Source organism: Neopsephotus bourkii, unplaced genomic scaffold (genome assembly GCF_033783945.1).
Source record: "Neopsephotus bourkii isolate Nb327-2 ecotype Australia unplaced genomic scaffold, CSIRO-AGI_Nbou_v1 NB_1292, whole genome shotgun sequence".
In the NCBI taxonomy this organism is placed as follows: domain Eukaryota; kingdom Metazoa; phylum Chordata; class Aves; order Psittaciformes; family Psittacidae; genus Neopsephotus; species Neopsephotus bourkii.
This window is the reverse complement of record NW_026901776.1, coordinates 3,279,304-3,304,290: the sequence shown is the minus strand read 5'-3', so window position 1 is coordinate 3,304,290 and position 24,987 is coordinate 3,279,304. Positions and strand designations below refer to the sequence as shown.

General features: G+C 42.0%; 1 long non-coding RNA gene across 1 annotated transcript in view; it reads right to left on the bottom strand.

Annotated features, from left to right (window-relative positions):
* Positions 1–24,987, bottom strand: part of LOC133218892 (uncharacterized) — a 33,421-nt gene that overhangs the window by 2,310 nt on the left and 6,124 nt on the right. Inside the window, exon 2 of the long non-coding RNA XR_009727294.1 lies at positions 21,584–21,638. This is a non-coding gene — a long non-coding RNA (uncharacterized LOC133218892). The remainder of the gene's footprint in view (positions 1–21,583; positions 21,639–24,987) is intronic.

Sequence of the window (24,987 nt, the reverse complement as noted above, 5' to 3'; positions counted from 1 at the left end):
TCTACGTGCATCACACAATACCAGTCTACACCTCCATTTCGCATGAGGGCTTCTATTAATAATGACTCATAGCTTTGTCCAGATAGTTGCAAAATAAGTGTTTTCTCTGAACCCATTAGAGAACAATGAAACTTTACAAATCACAGAACTATGCATGGTTTTCAGTTGCCTGAAAGCTTCCAAATGAGGGGATATTCGGACAGGAGGGGTGTGTGTGTGTGGGGAAAGGTGTAGGTGTAGGAAGACATTCTTTTCTTTTCAAAAATACTAGAAAAATGCCTTCTAGTGTGAGGCAATGATGGCAGACATATGACTAGTACACATGATGTCTAAGAGTATAAACAGTGTCAAGAGATGCTCAGTAAATAAATAGTTCAAGTAACATAGCTACTTACAGCTACACAAAATAGTCCAATTCATGAATATTAGATGTATTTAAAATTTCAAGTAGAAACTTAGCTATAGCAGTCTCTTTCCTGCCCTGAAGCTACTTCTATTAAAGTTAATAGCATGTCTGGTTTCCAGAGAATTGCCATGAAATGTACTGACAGTGGGGGGGATCATTTGTTTTGATAACTGTATTGAAATAGCTTATTGGTATCTATTGCTGCAATAATGTGTGATAGAATAATAACCATGTTTACTTTGAGTTTCTCTAACTACGTTTTATGCATCCAGATCAGGATATTGTTGTAAAAGACACTGAGCTTTTAAAATAAATTTGGGAGATCATATGCTGCCAATGTCCAAGGTGAAATAAGGCATCAGTGATTAGAAATGGATGTGCTGCTGCCTGAAGCGGACAAAATGTTTTCAGGAGCAGTACCTCATAAGCCTTACCTTTTCAACATCATCTCCTAATAACTGGTCCTAAAAGAACTACAAAGAGGTGTAATAATGCATCTCTGTAAAAAAGATAATGAACAGCAACAGAAAGTATGTCTAAAAGGTGAAATATAGAAAATTTGTTAACCATGTCTTTCTTTATCTGTGCATTTACTATTCTTTGAATTTTTAGACTAACAAAGCATTTTTTCTGAGTGAAGGCCCTTCCATTTTTTTTTCTGTTTTTCAACCAGCTATAACATCCTTTCACCAGATTGTGTTCCTTTCTAACAGAAAGGCTCAGATGTGTGGATTTTGGTGAGTAAAGAGGGAAGCACACCATACTTGAGATCTATACCTTATTTCAAGGAGGTTTGTGAAGTTACCATTAACTTGGCAGTGGGGAAAAGGACTGAATTACTATCTACAGAAATTGTGAAGTGAGACAGCATTAGCATGCACTTTAAATCTAATACACCCAATCATTTATTTTTGCACATAATACACGGTTATATCTAAACATAAAGGATTTGTTGGTCCTAAGAATAGGTCAACTTCCATTTGAAACAGCTTGGCATGTGCTACAATTAGATAGTGAGACAAGGTGTGTCACCCTGCAGAGGGAGCCCTTGGGTTATCGAGCCGACCATGAGTACTGGATTTTTGTTGCTGGATTTTTTGTGTGTTCTTCATCTGTTGTGTGGTTGATTTGAGGGGTTTGGTTTGGGTGGTTGGAGGTTTTTTTTCTATGTGGTTTGGTTGTGTTTTGTTGTTTTTTAATACTGAGCTGCATGAATGTTTACAGTTCTAGTTTCCTTCAGGCTTTGCCATATTTTGCAGAAGCTCATCTCTTAAACCATTTGTCCTTCCTAGAGGTGATAATTACATGCTTAGTGCTTTCTCTACTAATGAAACAAGGCAGGAAAAGAGGTCCATCCTGTTCCAGAGTACCAAGGACAATGCTTAATTTGTATAAAATGCAGCAGACCTCACAAGGGTACAAACTGTCCAAGCATCATAAACTGCTCTGTGCAGATGGGAGCAGCATTCTGCTGTGACTGAGGAAAGGAGAATTGAGTTACTTTCATAGGAAGGAAGGCTTACACTGCGGACAGTCTAATGTAACATGCACAGAGAAGAGGTGGTCTTTACTTACCAGAATTGTATTTGTTGTTGTTTCTAGTTTTAATTATACTGTACCCCCACCATTGCTAGACTTCTTCCAAACCAGAAGGCTTGTTTGCCAGTCGCTGAGGTAACTCTGGCATTGCCTCAGATGTTGGCAGTAGACACATGCTGGATTGTAATTATGTCAGACTGAGAGTTCCTCTTGGAAAGCTAAACCTGTTCCATTTGCATTATATGTGGACTCAACTGGAAGACACAGTCCTATTCTAAGAGATTTTTAATTGCAAATATCTTCAAGATATCTTTCATGCTGCAGTGTCATACTCCTTGTAATGTCTCCTACCTCTTACTCTCAGGTATTCTCTCTTCACTTAAAGGTATTTATTTTGCTTTCTTCATAAACAAGCGTGCCACCGAATTAGGAACTCTACTCACTTCAGAACAGTAAAAGTCTGAAAAACAACAAATAATTTTCATCAGACTGTCAGTCCGTTTCCTACTATTTGTGACACTTTTCCCTTGATTTTGGAGTCATTTAGCATCTGTAAGCAGGGATGTAGCAGTAGTCTGCAGGATTTTCGTGTGTTATGACAGACTCATAGTGTCTTTCTTGGTGTCAATGTGAAACCAAGGAGAGCTCCTGTTCTTTCACAGGTCCAAACATTAGTTTGTTTAGTCAACTGTAAATCTGTGTTGCCTAGAAATAGTTTTCCTATAGTTTCTGGCTTGTCCTTGTGTCTTTATATCCTTTCTGAAATAGGCCTCCTTTGGCTCTTCTACACCATGGCTTGGATAATATTGGAGACTTATCTCCCCACTGGAGTTTTCCATTCTAAAGAGAGAGGAGCATGCTTTAATTTTAAGACCTGCTAGTTTTTCCCTAGTAGATTTTCAGTCCAAAGTTCTCAAATGTGGCTAAATTTTGGTCAAGTCATGATGAGATTTACTAACTTGTAACATCTTTCCCAGCGACACTTCTCCAAATCTAACTTGCTTAAAATTAAGAGCAAGAATTTTTAATTTACATCAAAGGTCTGAAAACTATATTGGGGGATGAGAAAAGACCAGGGGGATGGGGAGGCCAGGAAGCAATATCACTGCTGTAAACCACTCTCCTTATTCCTTTCCCAGCCAGTGAAGTGCATGCTTCTCCTGCTTCCCTTTCTCCACTGAGTAACCCTCTGTCCCAGGCAAAATTCGTAATTCAAAAAGGCAGGGTAAACTTTTTTCCACATCCCTAATGGATTCAATTCAGTACATGCTGCTTGGACTGCTGTGCAAACATGGAAGTCTTTCAGAGTGATTTCATGCTCCTATAAAACTATGCTAGTACTTCAGTGAGGTTTTGGCTCTGTATTTTCCACTTATGTCTCTGTAGCTCAGCCATCTTGCTGATACTGTAAATGGCCTTGGAAAAGATTTGGCTATGCAAGTCTCTTCTTGGAGGCTTTCACATGAGTCTGTAATGATGCTTTTTTCCACAGCGTGTCTGGAAGTCCTGAAAGCAACAGCATCATTTTTCTGACAGATCTACTAGACAGAAACTGTTGCACTCCCATCCGGGTGATGTTACACTGTTGCTCAGGCAAACCTGTGTGGTGCATACAATGATTTTACTCAATCCCCTCTTGCCCAGGGGATTGGCAGCAAAAGCCTGCAAAGCCCTGGTGGCACTTAGTTCCCACCTGAAGAGTCACTAAGACCTGGGCTTGGGAAGCTCAGTGGGGCTGAGGAGCCAAGGGGAACAGCTTGTTCTTCGTGAGTAGTAAGTGAACAGGGGCTCAATGCAGCTGGGTCGAGAAACACTGGCCAGGGAATGCAAAACCAGCATCTGACTGGGATGGACTGTCTGGAGTAAGTATCATCAGTTATAAGCTGGAAGAAGTAGAGGTATTCAGCTTACCTTGAAGCAGATACATATGTTTGATTAAATGCCAAGTTATGTGGACTCCACTGCCCTTCATCAACTGAAAACTGTATTGACAGTGATGCCTGCTTATAGCAACTGCATGGCCTCAAGTTGCTGCTCCACTAGGATGCAGGTCGCCTATTGGTCCTGCATCAAATTTATCAGATACCTGTGGATGTCTTGAATACCCTGGAGCATCTCAGGTTGCAGTAGCCACCCATATGGGTGCAAAAGTATGGAGACTTATATCTCCAGTGACTACAGTGGAAACCTATACATTTAGTTCATACCCAAGCATCCAAATATGGCTGATTATGGCTTGAATCGTCCCCTTCTTGGCTCTTTAATACAATGATGCTGTCACTTCACAGAGTTCTGTTGCTGGCTCCTGTTTCCTTCCCATCCCTCCCTCCCTCTCTGTCTGTCTGTCTGGCTGTCTGTCTGTCTTGAGCAGACTACCATGAACTTAGTTCCCTGGCAGTCAATAACCTAGCACCACGGCTGTCAGATGTAATAATGCTTTATCTAGATGCATGGTCTGGCCCAGTTTTTTACAGTTATGTCAGGTGGCTGACAGTTTGACGCAAGCAGTTGTCTGGACAGTACTCTGTGTGTGTATTGTGATCATTGCTGATTTCTCATATGAGTTTGACACTAATGAACACATTTCCACTAAATGGTGTTATTTCCTTGGAATAGGGTATTCTGACTGAAAAACATTGCACTGAAATGTTTTTGGCTAGCACTACTTGGGAAGAATGAGATAAAAAGAGGTCTTTCAGTCTTTTCTATAAATAAAGTCTTTAAACATGTTTATGCCATCGCAAGTCTGTAGGGTTTCTTGTCATTTCAAAGCAAGCAGCTGCTGAAGTATTATAGGCTTCAACTGGAGATAGTTAATGCTACTGTAAAAGTAGCAGAAGTGATGGAGAGAAATTGTTGAGAATATTACTCCTGAAAACCATGTTCTAACAGAAGTAGTTTTTCTTGGAACAGATTATTATCTGAAAAGGACAATTTTGACTTCCCCACAGGGAGTGAAGAACCATCAATTGACAAATTTACTTTTCCTGAGAATCTTTCAAGTCCACTGCTTTTTGTCCCTTCATACCTGTGGCAGCACTCTGAATCTAAAATAGTTTTCAACTTGGTTTTGTCAGTTTGCTGACAACCAGTGGAAATGCCAAATGGAGATGCAAAATTCTGCCAAATCAAGATTACAGGGATTTGCATGCATTTAGCATTCTGGGGAAACCAGTTGCATGAGATACAAGGCGAAAGGGACTCAATACAAAGCTTCTCCAGTAGAATCTACTTTGCATCCTGATGCAGTAAGTATCTCCATATCCCTCTTCCATTACTGCCTGCTCACCCCAAATTATCCTCACATTTCTCTACAGTGGCACAGTACTGTATCTCATACAAGAAATCAAGCTGAAGACAGGCCCCACAGGAAAGCCTGTGAAAGCAGAGGGAATGTTTTCCTGTAGTAAGTGCTCTGTGAACTCTCCTGCTCTTGAAAAGACAACTCTTCCAACAGAGATTTGACCACTTTTCTTGCTAAGCAAGAAGATCTATTTACTGCTGCTAACAAGGAAGGAGAAGAAAGCAGAGAGAGCCACAGGGGGGATGATTTTTCTGCAGGTGAAAGTAATTGTCTTTCATTAAATAACTTGCAGTCCCAAACTTCAATACTGCTTTCTTTATCAGCTATTTTGGGGATTCAAGAACATTTGAAAGTTATATTTAATTCCAGTGTCTAATTATTTTTTAATCTTCATTTTTAAATGCTGTTGAAATAAAGGTCACAAAATGCTAACTATAAATTGCCCAGGTCACTGGCTTTCAGTGGCGGTTGTGAGAATGAGCAACAGTGTTTTAACTATAATATCTATTAAATACGCTAAAATATGTTTCTACTCCTACTACCCTAGGAAACATGAAGCTCACAAGGCATAATGATTTAGCAGACATTTTCCCACAGCTTGATCAACCACTGAGTTGATATAAGAATCCCTTTCAAATACAGTTGTTAGCAGTAATAGCAATGCTAGATGTTTCTTTTTATCAGCTAATGACTTAGTTTCAGGGAACATGGGTAGACACTGTGGCTATCTTTTTCCATAGTGCAGTACAAAAGAAGTCATTACCAGAAGTTCAAATCTTTAAAACACTTATCAGATAAGAGCCAGCTTTGTCTGTCTTGGAGGCAGACATGTCCTTAATTTTGTGAAAAGAGAGCACAGGGGTTGAGTGCCTTCCCAGCTTGTTGTCTTAGTCAGACTTCTTCATCTGTCAGATTTCCCCACAGTCACTCTCATATTTCGCTCTCAGTATTACACTGCAGTAAGATTTGGGAAATTATTAACAAGTGAACAAGTTCTTTGGGGATGAACTTTTTGTTTTGTTTTCATATTGTGCCCACCCTGGTTGATATTGACCATAAGCATATGACACCTTCCATTGCACACCAGGATGTCTCATATGGAAAGGAACAGTATTAGCACTCTCGCTTATTATGCAAGACATCTAGCTGCAGTAAATTTTGGCACATCAAGCCATAGCTCCAGATTGACAAGACAGATCATGATAGAGGCTGTTTAGATGGCCTGAGACTGACCATGGGTCATAAAATACTGTTTCATGTTCGTGGACATGAATCCATTGTGGAATGCCTTGGTGGCAATTCTAGAAGCAACGCTTCAGCACATGCAGGGTAAATAAGCAAGCGTGTAGAGAAAATAAAAAAGTGTAGCTTGAAATAATGTGTTGCAAGCATTTGGATGAAGCAATGCTGAGAGAAAATAGGATGAGAGAGCAAAATGTGTGTATGGCTGTTAAAAAGGTTTTGGCCTGGGCTTAGCAGTGAAGTATGAAGTATCGGAGTCATAGTATTAGGCAGGGGGACAGCAACAAAAGTGCTACCCAGGAACTGGGGAGACAGATCTATGGCAGATAGCAGGATGGGAGATGAGAACAGAGGAAGATTAAAGAATCTGGCAGGAGTCTGATACCCACAGAAATAGCTGTCTCCTCTTCCCTCAGGCTATCCTTCTGAAAATAGGACCGCTGCTGATAGTGTAGCTCCTTTGTTGATGATATAGAAAAGTTATGTTTTAACTGCTAACTTGCCAGAGATGTCACTCAATAAACCTGAAAATCTGTACCAATATAAATAAGAAACTGTATTTAACATGGACTGAATGACAATTAGTTATCCCTGTTGAGTTTTCCAATTCAGAGGAGAATGTCACAGGTCAGTTGGCTGATATCAGCAGTTTTTGCTCACCAGAGGAGAGGTTAAAGTCAGTGGGAGGCTGGTGTAGGCAGTGACCTTTAAAGTTAAACACAATTATTTAACAGATTAAATTGCCTTGACTATTTGTGGATTTTTTATTTAAACGAAGTTATACCATTCCTTTTTGCATTGGTTTTGTCAACTGCTGTTGTTTACAGGAAGCATTAGAAAAGAAGCTAAGCTACAGACCCAGCAGAGTTCTTCAAGGTCAGTGATTATGTAGCTGTTGCCTATAAACACCATTGTGCACATGTTGTCAAGGTCCACAGGCTTTTCATTCCCACCAACTGCCATTTTTGTTAGTGGTAATTGGCAGGTAAATCAGGACCTTATGATATATCATGTCACTAAATCAGAGCTTCATTTCTCCTTTTGTGGCATAAGCACTGAGAAGCAGTTAGTATGAGTTTCATATTAATGCTTAAGGTTGCTTTGATATCACCAGAAGCACTGGAATTCAAGGGCAGAAAAACTACAGCACAGAAAAGGAATGCATGTATTTTGAAGCTTTAAACACAGTAACAATGAAACAGAGTAAGAAACAGCTATATGAAATACTGTGGACTATCTATGACCCTCTCCGTAGAACAAATTAAACTAAGATTAAACCCCTCAAAGCCATCTGTAACAGCAAGCTCAGACCCATGCTGGTACCATTTTGCATTAACATTAAGGAGAAGTACTCTCTAGAGCTGAGCAGATCTGGACACAGGGCAACCCCAGGCCTAATTCTGATGCAGTGATCTCACTTTGAAATGCTAAATTGGTGCCAGACTATGACGACACAGGAGACAGAAGAAAAACTGCAAGTGTCAACAAGTGTCCATCTGTCTGTGTCTCTAAGCATCCTTTCTGCATGTGTAATTCACCCAGAAGGAAGCTATCAGTGCTCTGTGTTAGCTTCTGGCTGAGCCCTCTTCCTCTTTCTTTTCCTTCTCCTTTTCCTTTACTTTCCCTCGAGCAGTAGTGAACACAGCAAAGTTTGAGTTCAGTTTTTTTGTTCATTCATTTTTTTCTTTTGCTATCAGGAAACCAGTGGCATTTATACTGGCATTTTGGGCCACTGGGGTTGCCTGTGTATGAAGAAATACATTTGTGTGGTAAAGCCTGCAGTTCTTTGTTACCTCTAAACCAAATTTTTTGTCCAGTTCCGGGTCTGCATTTCTTTAAGTGACTACTGTTGAGTTGCTTATAGCTGCAGGGTTTCCGGTTCCAGCCTGTGTCCCATCCCTTCTTATCCCATGACTGCAATCCTCTACACTGCATCTAGCGTTACCATTGCTTAAATCCTCTCCTGTCATATCGGACCTGTATTTCTCTATGCTACATCATGACTTTAGAGTCATAAACAACTTACTCTAGATAAAATGTTCTTTTTTACTTGTAACTATTATCAGTATAGAAACTTTGTTTATGCCATGCAAAGAAAAGGAAAAGTAAACCAAGTTAACCACAGTGACCTGGTAGTTGGAAAAATAGAAGTGAACCAAGGGAAAACAAAGCTGCAGGCTTTTAGGTCAGGCAGAGCAAGCCTGACAATTCTCTGTAGTGAGGCCAAGCACACTATAAAGTATGCAGCCTGTGACTGCAATGGCAATACAATGGCACATGCTCTTTGTAACACATGAGGAAAGGTGCATGTTTGGGTTTTAGCTTTTGGGTGCAATTCTTACAGCTCATTCCATTACCTCCATTCCTGTCTGCGGTTATATCTGTGTCAATACCTTTTCTTTGGCACTAGCAGTAGTGTATGCTGTCCTGGATTTCTATCCCAAAATGCAAAACATCAGAAAAGATTTTACTCTCAAACTCTAGTTACCTTGGGCAAAGACAAAGCATGGAAGGTTTAAGCTGACAAGGAATATAATAAGTGAGGATTGTCTTCAGTTAGAAGACTCAAATAACTTTTTGCAATCTTGATTGTCTCTAGCTACTTGCAAAAGCCATAATGAAACATCTTCTCGTTAAAGCCAGATTTGCCTTCTGGGCTCATGCTGAGAGTTCAGCTTGTTAGACATAAGAATACAGTCTTCCAAGTGGAATACAGATTTTGCAGAGGTAAAAACCGAGTCAGGCTCATAGCTGATGTTAGTCCTTAAAGACACATCAGTGCTGAACACAATGTTTAAAAAATGTCTACTGGAAGATCAATCAAAACATCAGATTCTCCAAGTCTGTGGTAATGATATGTTCTTTTTCATCTCAATGTCAACCTACAGTCAGTCTGCATTCTGGTTTACAGGGTCATCTTTAGCTATACAAGACTACTGAAGATGCCAGTATTCAGAACGGAGAACTCACCCTTCATTTTCAGTGACAAAACAGCTGCAAGTTTAACCTCTTTCTTCACTCCCAACTGTGAAAGTATCCCATATGGAGAAAGCGCTGCCTGACTTGGGGTTACAGTATTAAGAATCTGGGTTTTTTTTCACTTATTAATGTTTTAAATCCATCATTCAGTTGTATTTCCTCAACTCTTTTCTGTCAAGCAGTTGTGGTAGCTAAACCAAGATGAATGGGCTGGCAGCTGTCAGCAGAGAGACAGCTTCACAGGTAGCATTTTGCTGTCATCTGCATCAGAGGTGTCAGGAATTTAAATAAGTGGCCTACAAAGTGAATTTTACTCACTGAAAGAACTCGGTGCTGCTCAGCAGCATGGCTAAAAACAAATGTTGAAATCCTAAGCATGAAATATTGTAAGCACAAACCTGATTGTTTATGTTGTGGGAAGTGAAGGAGGCAGAAGCAAGGGGTAGATCTATCTAGTGAGTCAACTAGGGCTTGTCACTCACCCTCATGCCTTAGAACTTCTTCAACCAAGAAGAAAAGAAGAGTAATTGTGGTGGGTGACTCCCTTCTGAGGGGAACAGAAAGGCCCATTTGTCGACCAGATCCATCCCACAGGGAAGTCTGCTGCCTACCTGGGGCTCAGATTAGAGATGTTAAAAGGACACTCTCTGATCTGGTGCAGCCCTCTGACTACTATCTGCTGCTGGTTTTTCAGGTTGGCAGTGATGAAATTATTACAAGGAGGGCAAGGGCAATGAAGAGAGACTTCAGAGCCCTGTGACGGCCGGTTAGAGGGTCTGGAGTGCAAGTGGTGTTTGCCTGCATACCTGTTACAAGCAAGGGTGAAGAGATAAATAGGAAGAGTCTGCAGATTAATATATGGCTACGTGACTGGTGCCAAAGGCAGGGTTTTGGCATTTTTAATCATGGGCTGCTCTATGAGACACCTGGTTTGCTGGTGGCAGGTGGGATACACCAGTCCCAGAGGGGGAAAAGGTTTTTGGGGCAGGATTTAGCAGAGCTCATTGACAGGGCTTTAAACTAGATATGAAGGGGGAAGGGGAGATAACTGGGCCTGTTGGGGACAAGCCCAAGAGAAAGATGCTAGGGCTTGAAGGACGGCGAACTAGGGAGGACTCTCAATCTATTGCTTCATTTGAGGGAAAAGATAGTTGTTTAGACCCTGTTCTGCAGGGGAAAAAGGGTACCAGGGCGAGAGTTAACAGAGCTCACTCACAGAGCTTTAGGTTAGACTCCAAGTGCCAGGGAGTTGTAGCTGGGTTTGAACTAGTGGGGCATTGTTCTAGTATTAACGAAGACCAGAAGGCCTCCCGCCTCCCAAGGGTGCCACTAGTGTGCTCTGCTCACTCCCTGAAATGCTTGTACACCAATGCATGCAGCATGGGGAATAAACAGGACGAGTTAGAAGTCTGTGTGCGGTCTAAAGGTTATGATCTGGTGGCAATTACAGAGACATAGTGGGACAGCTCACATGACTGGAATGTGGTCATGGATGGCTATGTCCTTTTTAGGAAAGATAGGTCAGGAAAGGGAGGTGGTGGAGTTGCTCTTTATGTGAGAGAGCGACTAGAATGTATTGAGTTCTGTCCGGGTCCAGATGAGGAGCAAGTGGAAAGTCTGTGGGTATGAACTAAGGACTGGCTGGTACAGGTGATACAGCTGTGGGGGTCTATTATAGACCTCCTTCTCAGGATGAAGGAGTTGATGAGGCTGTCTACAGGCAACTGAAAACAGCCTCACTACTACATGCCTTGGTTCTCATGGGGGATTTTAATTACCCCGATATTTGCTGGAAGACTCACAGAGCCAATCATTCACAGTCTAGGAGGTTCCTCCAGTGAACTGATGATAACTTCTTAATGCAAATGGTAGACAAACCAACTAGGAGAGGAGCACTGCTGGATCTAGTACTCACCAACAAGGAGGGTCTGGTTGAAGTGGTGATGGTCAATGGCAGCCTTGGCTGAGGTGACCATGAGATGGTGGAGTTTAGGATCCTGTGTGGGAGGAATAGAATACCCAGCAAGGCCACAGTTCTGGATTTCTGAATGGCCAACTTTGGCCTCTTCAATCAATTGCTAAGGGAAGTTTCACGAGAAAGGGTATTAGGTGGTAAAGGGGCTCAAGATAGTTGGTCAGCATTCAAGGATCACTTCTTCCAAGCTCAGGATCAGAGTGTCCCAATGGGTAGGAAATCAAGTAAGGGAGCCAGGAGACCAGCATACTTAAACAAAGAATTGCTGGGCAAACTCATGTGGAAAAAGAGAATCTATGGATTATGGAAGGAGGGGCTGGCCACTTGGGAGGAATATAGGACAGTTAGAGGATGTAGGGAGGCAATTAGGACAGCTAAGGCCTCCTTGGAACTTAATCTTGCTAGTCGGGTTAAGGACAATAGAAAGGGCTTCTTCAAATACATAGCAAATAAAACTAACACAAGAGGCAATATAGGCCCACTGCTGAACAAGGGGGGTGCCCTGGAGATAGAGGATTTAAAGAAGGCAGAGGTGCTGAATGCCTTCTTTGCCTCTGTCTTTACTCCTGCAGACTCTCCCTGGGGGCCCCAGATTCCTGTAGCCCCAGGAGTCAGGACAAAGGAGGAGTTTGCTTTGTTAGATGAGGATTGGGTTAGGAATCAGCTATGCAATCTGGACATCTATAAATCGATGGGTCCGGATGGAATGCACCCACGGGTGCTGAGGGAGCTGGCGGAGGTCATTGCTAGGCCACTCTCCATCATCTTTGGTAAGTAGTGGGAAATGGGAGAGGTGCCTGAGGGTTGGAGGATGGCAAGTGTCACGCCAGTCTATAAGAAGGGCAAGAAGGAGGACCCAGATAATTATAAGGTCAGCCTTACCTCCATCCCTGGAAAGGTGATGGAACAACCTATTCTTGACACCATCTCTAGATATATCAAGGATGAGGGGGTCATTAAGAGCAGCCAACATGGTTTTACCAAGGGGAAGTCACATTTGACCAACCTTATAGCCTTCTATGAGGAAGTAACTAGGTGGATGGATGATGGTAGAGCGGTAGATGTGCTTTTTCTTGATTTCAGTAAGGCATTTGATACTGTCTCCCACAGCATCCTCATAGATAAGCTAAGGAAGTGTGGGCTTGATGATCAGGTAGTGAGGTGGATCAAGAGCTGGTTGAAAGGAAGAAGGCAGAGAGTTGTGGTCAATGGGCAGAATTTAGCTGGAGGTCTGTTACTAGTGGAGTACCTCAGGGGTTGGTGCTGGGACCAGTGCTGTTTAATATTTTCCTCAACGACCTGGATGACTGAACTGAGTGTACCCTCAGCAAGTTCGCTGATGACACTAAACTGGGAGGAGTGGCTGACACACCAAAAGGCTGTGCTGCCATTCAGCGAGACCTGGACAGGCTGGAGAGTTGGGCGGGGAGAAACTTGATGAAATTCAACAAGGGCAAGTGTAGAGTCTTGCATCTGGGGAAGAACAACCCCATGTACCAGTACAGGTTGGGGACTGACCTGCTGGAAAGTAGTGAAGGGGAAAGGGACCTGGGGGTCCTGGTGGATAGGAGGATGACCATGAGCCAGCAATGTGCCTTTGTGGCCAAGAAGGCAAATGGCATCCTAGGGTGCATTAGAAAGGGTGTGGTTAGTAGGTCAAGAGAGGTTCTCCTCCCCCTCTATTCTGCCTTGGTGAGGCCGCATCTGGAATATTGTGTCCAGTTCTGGGCCCCTCAGTTCAAGAAGGACAGGGAATTGCTTGAAAGAGTCCAGCGCAGAGCCACAAAGATGATTAAGGGAGTGGAACATCTCCCTTATGAGGAGAGGCTGAGGGAGCTGGGTCTCTTTAGCTTGGAGGAGACTGAGGGGTGACCTCATCAGTGTTTACAAATATGTAAAGGGTGAGTGTCAGGATGATGGAGCTAGGTTTTTTTCAGTGATGTCCAGTGATAGGACAAGGGGCAATGGGTGTAAACTGGAGCATAGGAGGTTCCACGTTAACATCAGGAAAAACTTCTTTACTGTGAGAGTGACAGAGCACTGGAACAGGTTGCCCAGGGGGGTTGTGGAGTCTCCTACGTTGGAGATATTCAAGGCCCGCCTGGACAAGTTCCTGTGTGATGTATTCTAGGTTACCCTGCTCTTGCAGGGGGGTTGGACCAGATGATCTTTTGAGGTCCCTTCCAACCCTTGGGATTCTGTGATTCTGTGAAAGATATAGGATTCAGAGCGGGGGCAAAGGGAATGGAGAGACCCTTTTGCCTCTCCTGCTGCTGCTGGGTGATCTGGCAGTGAATCAACAGAAACTGGTGAGTCTTGAGTTCCCCATCTTTCTTCTTCTCCACTTCCTCCTTTCCCATCCTCCCCCTGTCCCTTTCAATACCTCCCATCCTACATTACCCTTTGGCAGCAAGTTGTACTTGCCCTTGGTGGCTTCCCAAAACTTCTGCAAATCAAAGTAGGCATCAGATCCACAGGCATTTCAGTGTCTGCAAGCAGTTCTGCCCTTCTCCATATCCTCTTTTGCCTCAACCTGAAAGGGTGCTGCTTATGAGAGGGACATAGCTGCCTGGCTTTGCCGCAGAAAGAGCCTGTTAGTGCCTGTGTGGCACCTTTCATGTGAAACATGCTTAAAAACAGACAGGTTTTCCAGAATGTCCAATACCTTGCAGCATGTCCCAGGGTTGCAACCTCCTCTGCAGCATTTGTACATCAATTGGTGACTTCCTTGATGATACAAAAAGTCTCTGAAATGTCACCTTGTGAATAGAGTCACTAAGTTTATTTCAATCAGGTCCTAACTCCTTTTGTCATTTTGTGTGGCTGAGGTAACGTAAACCCACCTCAGACCTCTAGTGAAAGGATCCCACTTCATTAATGAATTCTTAGGTGAAAGAAAGCTTGTACAGTGTTGAGGACATTGGAAGTTCCTAATGCCACAACTCAGTTTAATAGTGTTTGCAAAAAACAGAAAAGCTTTAAAGTGTGGCTCTGTCACCTCCACACTTTGCCATTTTCTTTCCTCTGAATCAGAGGAAAGTTCTACAAAAACTGGGTTTATGGTCACTTCGTGGGCAATCTTGGTGTGTTAGTATGTTTCAGTAGAAAGCTAGAAGTGTGTTTGGGTTGCACATTTGTTCTCTAATTAAGTGTGGTAGGAGGCGCAAAACTGTCAAGGACATGAGAGATAGATTTCAGTGACTGATTTTGGAAGCTTTGTCTTAGTCATAACATACAGTTTAATTATCAAGAAAGCTCCTCCTATTGGAAATACTAACCTCCATGGTAGCTACAAGCTTAGAAATGCAAGGAAAAGGGAGAGAATAGGAAATGTCGCTTGAAGGTTTCACTAATCTGCAGAGTTGTTTAATAAATCAGTGCTTATATCTATTTATCAACCTGACAGCTGCTTCCCTTGTCTCCATCCCACTGCTTGTTGACATCATGTTTATTTCTTCATTTTTTGAGAATGGAACATTAAGGCAAGAAAAACTGGCATAAGAAGTGACTGGTATGGGGACTAATGGAGCTAGTGAAAATGAAATCTTTCATTGATTTTGCTTGAAAGAGAAGGTGACCCTACTCCGTGTGAAGCTGTAACCATGGCAGCAAATCCAGTCACTGGGAAAAAAAGATTATGCTGCTTTTGCAGTAGGAGGTAGAAATGGACACTCTGAGCTGAATGTTTTCAAGCCCATGATTGGGAGCTTGAGATTTTTTATTTGATAGGCTTTAACTTTGAAGATGGATTGTGCTACTATATTTCTTGCAGAAAAGATGTCAGTGGGAAGAGATCACATTTGGTAATTGGGCCACACCAACCTAGAGAGCTGAGGGATGCTTGCATTAGGATAAAGCCGAATCCCCAATGATAGTTTCCAATAACAGGTATCAGGGATACAACAAAGTGCCCCAGATACATATGGACCAACTGTTACTTAGATAATGCACTTTTACATCATTGGCTGCATAAAGGGACCTTGAAGCATTGAAAAAGGGCCTGGAATTGAGGCCATAGCACTTACGGGGCACTGTAAGTCTCTCAAGTTCTTTACAAAGAGCTAATTCTCATTATTGCCTGCGAAAGAGGGCAGCACAGCTACTGAGCCAGCAAGGTTGGCTTGCTTGCCTAAAGCCAGAGAGAAAAATCTATGTCAAAACTAGTGCTGCAAACCATGGTTTTCAACCCCTTGCCCAGAGCAGTCCTGATCCTGCACCAGTTGCCCCCACAGCTCCCAGAGTGTCCTCCTGAGCTGTCCAGGCATGGCCACTTTAATCACTGATGCACGTTGCCCTAAAACATGTTCTGCTGCTCTTGAGAGGTTGGAGGGACTCCCAGCCATGGAGAGAGCTGAGGGGTCCTGATATGGCAGGTTACTCTGGTTTGTGCCACAGGCAAACATAGCATAACTCAGCACTTGTGGGTGTATTGTCTCCTCTGTACCTACAGTGGGGGCCGGTTGAGGGCTGATACCCATTAAAAACTTAGTTCCTGTGTGTTTCCTCAGGTTTGCTTCAGTCAGTTTGCAAAGGCTTTGTTGAGCACTAGTGTATAAACAAAGAGGGCCAAAGTGCGCATTCTCCATTTTACAGGTAGAACTGGTTGCAATCTGCATAGTGTAAATGATCCCTTCTTGTGTTTAAGATAAGCACTCTCTAAGGCCATAGCTGATTGGTACATGGGGAAGGTTACTGGGAAATGGCAGCAACCTTTGGCTTCTATTGAGCCAAACAATTCTTTGGAACGTTTTTAATTAAGATTAACATACCCCTAAGGGTATATCAATGATAGCAATATAAACTGGTGTACAGTCCTACAACCTAAAAGAAATGTTCATTATTATATTAAAATGTTGTATCTATTAGGCACTGTGTGCTTAATTTGGGACCCATGTTCCTCTTTGTAATTGCATCGAGAGTAATTGACTTGGACTCCAGAAATAGGAAGCTTGTTTCATAGCAGCACTTCTACTCAAAAAACATTTTGTAATCCCTGCTGTGCTAAACAACCACACTAAAATTAAAAACGCTTGTTCTTGTAATGCCAGGTAAGAGAGTGACATATACACAAGCTGCTGCTTCTGCTTATTTTTGATGGAGGTTGCCCTGTAGACATAATTTCAGCAGTAATGCATAGCCAAGTGGAATTCACAGGAAATGAGAGAAATCAATATGCAGCTTCAAATGTAGCCTTCAAAATCAAGCAATACCAGGAATCTTGCTCACTGCCACAACTGGGCATGCTGTATGCATTCTCAAGTGGAATGCATGTTTTCTGCAGATAATATCAAAAGGTTCCTTTTTAAATCCAAGCATCTGATCACAAACATCCTTACTTGTTTTACAAAAGTCTGTGGCCTGATTTGTACATCCTGGAGACATGACCAGCATAAATAAGACTTCCTGCAGAGAGGCCAGTCACATTTCCAGTGGAGCCATTAAGAAATCTGTTTCTCAGCAGGTGACTCTTGTTGCTCCAATAAAGACATCTACTGAGGTTTATATCTACAGCACTGTCCCCTCGCACAGCCCAAGCTAAATAGGGAAGTGGGAATGTGACTTTCAGTGGGCAATAAAGCAAAGGGAATCTTCTTCAATAGGCAGCGAGGAATTAAGAGTCTTGAAAAATATTTGTTTGAGGATAATGACCAAAGAAGAGAAGCAGAGGTCAGAGAAAAAGGCAAGTGTGAAAGCTAGAGAATCAGAGGATGGGAGAAAAGGAAAATATATGGCAAACACTGTAATGATTTTGCTTGTGGATTTCAAAGGAAGACAAGGATCAGACTTCCTTCAGTGCTGGGTCATTGATGGAAGACTTCACTCAGATTCTCCAAAGATGCATTTTCCATCTTGAGAGCTAACAAATAATGGTGCAGGCTGACTCGCAAACCTCTCTTTCAATAGATTAATCTGCTACTGCAATTTTTCTGGCGCCATTTTTTTAAAAGTAGAAATTGCAAGAGAAATAGAAAGACACAATAAAAGAGATCTCTGCTTCCTTACTCCCTTTTTGTATGGAACCCTGCTTTTCCCATCTCAAAACTAATTCTGGTGCTGTTAGGCAATATATATATCCGTCATAGTACATGGGAATGGAGAAAGGAACAACTGGCTGCAGAAAGGCAGGAAAAGAGAAACTAATAGAACTGAACATTCAGTGGCAGGAGAGCATCCACACAATGGGAGGACATGTGAAAAAAATTAAAGCAATGTGATGTTTAAGGGAAAATTCTGTTTCAGATGGATATATTTAGGGTAGAAATAGTAGCTAGACATATGAACAGTTAGGGGATGCACAAGGTTAAGCAAGATGTTGTCCCAAAGTTCTATTCAGGCAGTAAATAATAACTTCTATACTGTTTCAGTTTTAGCAAATTTGTATTAAAAAATCTGCAACAAACACCTCTGAAGTAAAAGTTTTAATAAACCTGTATTGGTTGGTTTTGCATAACCTAAGCAGAGCTAGCAGGACATATTTCTAAATGACTAAAGAAGCTTGTTAAAAGCTTTTGGCAAGATTAACTTTGTGTGAGTCAGATTAGCATATTGAAAAGGCATAATCATATTGCCAACAGGAGATAAAAATGTCCAGTTTTGCAGAAATCTTTGGGTTTTGCTGTACTGTGATCAGCTGCATATTATAGCCATGTTGTACTAGGAGTTTATTAACTGTGAAGCTACATAATATTAGGTACCTTGTAGTGTCATATGTTATTGGAATATTATTTATAAAACCCTCATTTGGCTTAGCAAAGGTGATACTAGTAGAACGCTGAAGGAGTATTTCTATGCTGAGAGATCAGAATTGTTTACAAAATGCTCTGATCACTGATATGGATAGCCATACTATTAAAAAGTTCTTTAGGCTTTGATATGGCTGTTTCAAAGTGGATGGTAAGTATCAGTGAGCATATGCATCTGAATGTGTGTGTATGTGCAGAATAAAAGGAGAAACACGGGTACACACACAGAAGGCAAAGGAAAACCACTAGTACAGAACATAAGGGTTTGTGTCTATTGAGTTACTGTACTATATTAGATATTTTATATAAAAATTCATGTTTTGGATCCTGAAAATGCTAATCACTGCTTGTTATAATTTACACATGTTCTTCAGAGCAAAACCACACTAAACTCCTAAAAGCTCTTACAAGATGCCTGCAGTTCCCTCGCTGACATGCTGTGTAGTCAGAACATGAGCCAACAGGGATCAACAAACTAATGAGAAAGTCTTTTGATGGAGGTGACAGAGCTGAATGCCGACGTAGGCTGAAGCCTGAGGGAGGTGCCTGTTAGTCTGAGTGTACAGAAAGCATTTACTTTAAAGACAAGGCACACCATGAGTGAGCTAAATCATAAATTGCTTCAAACCTGGCTTTTGTTGCAAAACTTTTCTCCTTGCCTTCTTTCTCCTTCTCCTCTCCACTCCCCAATGTGTTGCACTTACTTGGATAGTGGATTCATGCCAGTACTTGACCAGTGGTTAGTTTAACCATGTTAAGAAAGAAGTTAGATTACAAAGGAAATGGTGACTTTATCCAATTGTAATTAACAGGCTAACTGCTTCCATACTTGTGATTCATGTTGAACATCACAAATGCTACCTTACAGTAGAGAAAAACAAATCCTGTTCTGTACAAAAAGGAGAGTGAAGAACATAATCAGTATGGGTAGGATTTTGAAGAAACCTGTGGGTCCAACTTTTTGGGGCTTTGACCCACCTATTCACAGGTTAGGCTAATTGAGTTAAACAAGAGGAATACTAAACTACAACTGTTAGGATAATGGATAACATTGCATTTTGAAATTATACAGATCACAGTTTTGCTTTCTTGTTAGATATCTACTTGTTCATCCACACAGCTCAGTTAGGGTGCTCTTTGCCAAGGTTGTGTTCACAGTATCACAGTATCACAGTATGTTAGAGATTGGAAGGGACCTCAAAAGATCATCTAGTCCAGTCCCCCTGCCGGAGCAGGAACACCTAGATAAGGTTACACAGGAACGTGTCCAGGCGGGTCTTGAATGTCTCCAAAGAAGGAGATTCCACAACCTCCCTGGGCAGCCTGTTCCAGTGTTCCGTCACCCTCACTGAGAAGAAGTTTCTTCTCAAGTTTAAGTGGAACCTCTTGTGTTCCAGTTTGTACCCATTTCCCTTTGTCCTATCATTGTTTGCCACTGAGAAGAGCCTGGCTCCATCCTCGTGACACTCCCCCTTTATATATTTATATACACTAATAAGGTCACCCCTCAGTCTCCTCTTCTCCAAACTATAGAGACCCAGCTCCCTCAGTCTTTCCTCATAAGGGAGATGCTCCACTCCCTTAATCGTCTTAATTGCCCTGCGCTGGACTCTCTCCGGCAGGTCCCTGTCCTTCTTAAACTGAGGGGCCCAGAACTGGACACAATATTCCAGATGAGGTCTCACCAGACCAGTGTTGTATCACTTTGTTGTACTTATTGGGATCATGCTCAATAATTCCTCAGGGAACTCTTTCAGTCTTGCATAAATATGTGGCTGGAATGTTGACTGTTCTTTCTTGTCCGGTTAACTTTATTGTTGTTCAGAGCAGAAATGCAGGAAAATGTAAAAGACATAAAAACATTCCCAAATAAGAAGCTAATCAGTGAGATTTGTTCAGGGTCTGCTGGTTTCCTTCAGCAATGCAGCGAAGTGAAGTCTTTCACAGACAGAGGACTACTAGAAAAGGAAGAGGAAGACTTCGCTTCATGGCTGGGTGGGGACAAAAATCCCCAACTGACATACTGCAACATGTATTTCTATAATGCTGAGGAGGGAGTTCTAGTCCATTTTCTTCTTGTGTACTACAATTCCTCCCTGCTGACTGCTCCATTATTTGTAGCATGTTAAATATCATTCTATTGCTAGTAAAGATACCAAGCATTGCACTGGGGCTACATCTGACAGTAACAATACTCTTAGTTTTGTGTAAACTTTAAAAGTTAATTGTGGAGTTTTTCAGTATTTCTTCTCTGAGAGCGTGGCTTTAGTTTCTTGGCTACACACTCAATTGCATTATAATGTTTCATGGGAATAAGAAAAGGATGTAAGGTCCATCAGTATATATTTAAAATTATATGGTTATAGTAGGCCTGTACCTGTGTAGTGGTAATCACCAGTGCTCACCCCCTGCTGCCCTTCTAGCCAGCTGCCACCATCCTCTAGCAGGGAAATGGAAAACCTCAGGAAGAGGGCCAGAGCACACACTGATGTTTATTTTCCATTCCTGTGTCTTCTTCAGCAGCCTAATTAATTTATGTATACATGAGTTTCTTTAAATTCTGCCCTGGAGGAAGGAAATTTAGGCTTAGTCTTCATGAAGAAAGTGCTTCCCTGTGTCTAAGAGCTCTCAGTGTAACCTTCCAGGATGTCACTTATGCAGAGATTGGGCTCTTCCAGTGACTCCCCCAGCACAGCATGTGGAGTGCTGGCATCACCAGCCACCTTCTCCTTCATTCAGTGTCTAATTTAGGGTGCCTTGCAGCTGCAGCCCAGAACTGACTCTACCTACTTCTGTGCTGACAGAAGGGCAGGGAGATGCAGAAAGCCAATGTCCTTCAGAAACACCCTTGGATTTCTCTCTCAGTTCAGCTGCTCTGGACCCCCTAAAGCAGAGGGCACAAAAGCCACCCAGAACTCACATCAGGAGGGTTACTTACTGCTGTCTTTAAGAGCATTGATGCAGCTGAAACTCTGTCCCTCCTCCCTTAATCTTGCCTCACCCTTTCTTTACTGATTCAGTGTGATGGAATCAAAATGCCAGGCAGAATATTCAGCAGCTAATAGGTGAGAGGATCAGCTAAATAAAATAACTAGGATCAGTGGGAGCAAGCTAACCTTATTATGTGAGGAGACATGTGAGTAGATGTATTAGTAGACAAAGTTATGTTTGGTTTTGGATTAGGTGTACTGCCCTGAACTCACTGCAGTCATTTAGGTGGAAAATGGTATAGAATTTAAAAACCAGGCTGGTGGCAGGAGGAACATTTTGTTTCCTCCCAGGACAAACAAGAAGATTCACAGGTACCTTCCTATATTCAGTTTCTTTTCTGTGACTGGGAAAGTAGCCAAATGAAGATGTTTTCATGACAAGTAAAACAAAAAAGTGGCGACTACCTGTGTTTCACTAGATGCCTGCAGATACCAATGGAGATCAATCAGCAGAAATTACCTGTCCAAAGAAAATCGTAAATTAATTAGAAAATTCTGCTGGGTGCCCGTCATCGTCGATTAGAAGATTACACTCCTCAAGGTGTCACGGCTGAAAAGTGGGAGTCAGCCACACAAAAAGCCTTATTTCGTTATGTAACTGAACACCTTTGGATCTATTTGATGAGATAAATAAAAAGGCAATGATCTCATGAATCTCCATTTGGAATAAGTATGTATCTCAACAATCAAACTAAAGGAATAATAAAGTTGCATAGACTGTTGCTAATATGACTGGTGAAATGATGAAGGTCTGAAAGAGGAAAAAGGAGCTGCTTTTCCCATGGATAGACATCACTAGTTCTGCTCACCCAGAAAGGCTGTTTACTTTCAAAGAGGGCCTTTCTGCATTCGGCCTCCTACATCAGCCAAGATAAAGACCACAGTGTGTAAGCTTTTTCCCTCAACAGTCTCTGAAACAGCTTGGGATCTCTAGACAATAATGCGCATAGGGTCTAGTGGAGATGTCCAACAGATGGCTTGGGAGACTTCAAGCCAGTTCTCAAAAGCAGTTTAGGAATTAAGGAGCTGGTGGGATGTGGATTTACTTGGGAAATGGAATCTTACATCTCCTGAATTACTACACTGCTTCCAAATGTTTGCCTCAAACCTAGTTCTGCCAAGGACACAGGGTGAGCCAAAAAGCATTCAGTTTAATTGTGTAGGTGTAAACCCATTTTCAGTTTGTACAGCTATTTAGTTTACCAGTCAAGGTGCTATATGTTTGACTGGTTTTGTAGGTAGAGCTTATGGATGGGAAGTACAGTACAGTATTTTGAGGTCAGAACTGCTGAACCAGATAAGCAGAAGGACTTAGTGACAGATAAAGCCTGTAAAGACATTGTGAAGGAAGCTAATTTGGCAAAGGTACAGGGAGGTTTTAGAAGAAAACCTGCAGAGATGGAGCTTTCAGACTGGTCAGAAAATGCATCATCTGGAGCCCAGATTACTTTTATTTGGAATTTTATTTCCATGGACATAGCTAGGAACAACAGAATACTGGAAGAGGATATTAAAAAGTGAACTCTGAGGAAGCAAAGTTAGGATCCATCTAAACCAAAGTGAAATAGTTAAACAAAAAAACCTGACAGAAGTTAGATGTCTTTGAGCTAGGGACAAGGTAAATGCTACCCACAGCTACTTAATACAGATAAAAAGAAATCTCCTAGATATTTTAGAAAAGGATCTTTCTGTCCCAGAAAGTGTGTGATTTATCACTGAACTGGAACAGTCACACTAACAACTTGGACAGTTTTCACAAAATACCTCAGTGGGAAGATGCTCTGAGGAAGAACACGCACAGGAGGAACATAACAATGATTGCAACAATGTCCATGCACCACGATATAAAAGTTTTATAGCAAAAATGCAGAAACAAAATCTCTGAGTTGAAAAGAGTCTCTGTTATAAGAGATGTTTCTAAAACCATAGGCTCATATATGAATGCGGCCCCAGGATGAGGACAGACCCCCCCCCTAGTGGGGAGCAGCACCATGCCAGAGGCATCCACAGAAACATTACCAAGGTCAGCACACAGACAAACCTGCTTGGAAATACCACAGGTGCAGCAGTACCAAGCTGCTGAATATCCCAGCCAGGGTAAAGATGCTGAGGACACACTGCTGGAGAGTTGTGGCTACTCCTAAGAGAAACAGGCGGCTTTCGTTAGGCTGTTACTCTGGGAATGCCTGATGGAGTGCTGCTGCTGCTGAGGATGGAAAGTGAGTCCTGAGTTCATATACCAGAAGCTACACAGGTCAGTGATCAGATGGCTCCTCTGCGGCACTGTCTGGCTTAACTTCTCATCCTGGAAAGGAAGCACTTTCATTTTGAGCAGAATTTGTGCCTACAGCCTTAGTTGTTGAACTCACGTTAATAAAACTCACATTAGTAAAAAAAACTCACATTAGTAAGTTAAAAAAAACACAAACAACTCACATTAGTAAAAAAAAAAGTCTGGAGGCCAGAAGGATAGGTAGCCTGAAGAATTATCAGTAAGAAGCTTCCCTGAATCACACTAAGCACATCTTTCTGTAAATTATTAAGCATTAAAGAAACAAAACCACTCACTTTCATCATCCATTTTTCCACTACTCTGAATCTTGGCAATAAAAGTCAGTGGAAGGAGTTTTCACTTTCCACTACTGCAGATTATACCATATTTATTTGAAACCAGCTACCTCTCGTGCATGTTTACCTGTAAGCCCTTTTACACAGTGTAAAGGAGCCTTAAAGAGTGTCATTTACATTCACACACACTTCAAGGGCTCTTTATTTTGCCTGAGTACCAAATAGAGCCACAGCAGCCTCCATGAAAGTGGAAATTGGGCATGGTTCCTCTAACAAAGAACTTTATTTGGGCAGATCTGCACCCAGCATCATGAAGGGGAAGGGCACCCAGGCAGCTGAGGATAAGAAGTCATGTATGAAGCGTTGCCCATGAGGCTGTGTCCTTTAGCACACACCTGTCCTTCCCTCTTTCCTCTCCTTCTGATGCATCTGTTGCAACACAGAGCTCTCATCTCTAAGAGACAGGCAGCAAAAACAATTTGATCATGATTTCATGTGATTCCCTGGGTAGGTAAAAATAAAGTTGCTAAACTGGTGACCATGCATGAATCTCACAGAAGTGACAGCACCAACTCCTCTGTGCTTTTCTTTTATAGCAGTGCTAAAAATAGCAAATAGGATGTTGGCCTGAGATTTTATAAGACTGACTGTGTTTCCTGATGACAAAGAAATAACCTGGCAACATTCATGCCAGTGCCAGAGAAGAATATGGCATGGAATAAATTACATGAGGAACAACCAGAAATGAGAAGAATCTTTTCACCAAAATCTGAGGAGTTTTCACTGGGGAGAGCAGGAGACTGATGGGTCTCAGAGTGGTTAGTGTGAGGCTAGGACCAGGAGCAGACGGTATGCAATCAATATCACATTCTGAGAGAAGGCATGTCCTCTTCTTCCCTCCTATATGCAAGAGCTAAGTTATTTTATTTTCTTATGAATTCTAAATAGGATATCCAAGAGAGTTCTCTGGTTTCAATGTCAATAACAGTGCTCAAATAGCACTAATGATCACCTCTTGTTCCCCCACAGTACTCCAAACATCTCTCCAGATTTCTTTTGATTTCACTTCAGGATCAAAATCTCTGCATTTGTCATTAAACAGAATTATCAGACTCTGGCCAGTGCTAGTGAGAAGGAAAATGTGGTGAACAAGAGATTTCTGTAACCTCAATGTACAATTATTTTTCATAGCACACTTTTGTGTGTAAGGATTGAGTGAGGGTGGAAGAAACGCAGTCCAG